This window comes from Montipora capricornis, chromosome 9 (genome assembly GCF_036669925.1).
Source record: "Montipora capricornis isolate CH-2021 chromosome 9, ASM3666992v2, whole genome shotgun sequence".
Taxonomy (NCBI): Eukaryota; Metazoa; Cnidaria; class Anthozoa; order Scleractinia; family Acroporidae; genus Montipora; species Montipora capricornis.
The window spans coordinates 50,674,678-50,677,177 of NC_090891.1; the positions used below are offsets into that span (position 1 = coordinate 50,674,678).

The following is a 2,500-nucleotide window of genomic DNA, read 5'->3' on the forward strand; positions in this document are numbered from 1 at the left end:
GAGGACAAGAATTTGGACATGTGGCATGACAGATTAAGTGCGAAGCAAAGGAGGATCCTCATGACATAATGGACTGGGGAGGCATGGAGAAAGCTCTCCTCAGACAAGATGTTCGCTAAGAACCTGTTAATGAAGACTGGTTGTCTGATGACAGCTGATGGCTCGGATGATGATATGATCAAACCTCAGGGGCTAGAGCCATACAGTTTTTAATTCATTTTTGTTTTTCATTTCTTCTCATTGCTTTAACTTGTTATGAACTTGGTATCAACATGAGTTTCTTTGTTATGTTTTGTTAAGGACATATGCTGTACCTGCACTGAACTGCCTATAGGCATTGCCCTATGGTACAAATAAATGATTTATACTGTATTATGAGGTGATATTTATAATATATAAAGTATATTAAGATGAAGTTCATATGAAAATATAAGAACCTATTTTAAGAACCTTGATAGCCTAAATTTGCTTTAAGTACCATTTATATAAGAACCTATTTAGGCTAAATTGAAAAATTCAAGTTCTTTACGTGGGCTATTACTGTATTGTACTTCTTATTCTTCCTTTATCTAACGCACAGCTCCATAAGCTTCTTGCTGTAATTACAGTAACTACTGTGGATAAATAAAGTTCTATTGATTTATGAGCTTCCTTACAGCTCTCAGATTGTTGACTTATCAGAATCAAGAAATCGTTCCTGAAATCAGTGCCACAATGTTCATCTGACAAAACTTTGTCACATTATGTTAGCATTATTAAAGTCATCTGCTGTTAGAAATACATGTATGGCATGAAAAAATTCATTTGCCTTCAGTTGCATGGTGATATTTCTCAGCCTGTTTCAGTTCAAGACATTTGGTGGATGATAATAATAGTAATAATAATGATGATGATGATGATGAGCTGCGTATTGGCTGTAACTTTGAAGGCAACGGAACAGTCTTGATGATTGGTGACCAGGAAATAACAGTAAAAAACAAAGAACCACATAAAATGAAAGATATCATCCACAAAGCAAATACTAGCAAACAAAAGCACGAATTACAGAACCAACCTAGGCTTGGGAAGTTTGTAAACCAACAATGGAACAACCCAGAGATATCATGACATACATTTAGCTAAGACATATTCACGCGATGGAAAAATTTACCAAACATCATACTCTCAGTGGACACACTAATTAGACAACAACTACATATAATTAACACCAAAACATCTAGAGCACAAAAACTCAGAGAACAAGTAGATGAGTTATCATGTGGAATATGCTGTCAGGATCAATAGTAATAATAATAATAATAATAATAATAATAAATTATTGCTTATATAGCACTATTTACAGTTACAAGATCAATAGCGCTTGAAACTGTCATAGCGCTTGAAACTGTCACATGTCTTGTGCAGCTGTAATAAACTAGCACAAGCAATGTATAAGGCAAGGCATGATAGAATGTTGCACCCAATCTACAATGCACTGTTAGGCAAGTACAAGGTCATGACGAATCAAAGTATCCTCTCCCTTGGTACAAGCAAACACCTCCACAACCATGCCAGGAGAACAACCAAGTACAGATCCTCTGGGATAAACATGTACCATGGCATTTAGAGAGAGGCCCAAAGGATGGAGCGAACAGACCAGACATCAGGGCATTAGATAAGAACAACAAAGAGTGGATCTTGATCGAAGGAACAGCACGCACTCCAGAAACAATCGCAGCAAGAACCAAACACAAGCAAGATAAGTATGTGGATCTAAGATTAGGAATAAAGAGCTTATACCCATGTTACAAAGTTAAACTACATTTGTAATAATTGTGGCATTCGACTTCCTTGGTGCATATCTGTACAAGAGTTTGGAGAAGGAACTGACTGAAATTCTGGGAAAAAAGTTGCAAACTCTTAACAATTAACAGAACCTTCACAAAAATGGATTTTTTCCCCAGAATTGTGAAATTACAAAAATTTTACGCGGTGAACAAATTGAACTGATCAACCATAATGATGCATAGTGCAATATAAGGACGTTTTGAATGTTTAATAATAAATTATTATTCCTTTTAGTCTCATAGGCTCCTATTTTCCCCTTTTATTGTCTAAATTTTTAAGGGTCTTGTTGGGTCTATGATTTTGATGTTTTATAGTTATGAATATCGTTTTCCATATAACTTTATATAATTATTTGGTCAACTTTACCTAGGCTATGCCCACAATGTTGTAAATCCAGTTTGAGATGAGATTGTTAATAAATTTTCCTATATACACATACATTACAATGCAATACATTCATTTGTACTTAATTGACCACTCCCCATAGAGGCTTTTCAGGGCCAATGAAACACAACAAAATGATGGAACAGAACAACAACAACTGTTAAGAATCCCAACCGGCGGGAGGCAAACCAGTTGATCTCCAGATCTCAAGGCAAGTGCCCTAACCACTGGGCCACACTGCCTCCTACATATAACACATATAACAACAATCACTTTATTCAAGTCTCAA

At 35.7% G+C, this 2,500-nt stretch overlaps 1 pseudogene; it reads left to right on the forward strand.

Moving 5' to 3' along the window:
- LOC138016326 (uncharacterized) overlaps positions 1-213 on the forward strand; it is a 1,741-nt pseudogene extending 1,528 nt beyond the window's left edge.
- Positions 214-2,500: the final 2,287 nt, after the last annotated feature.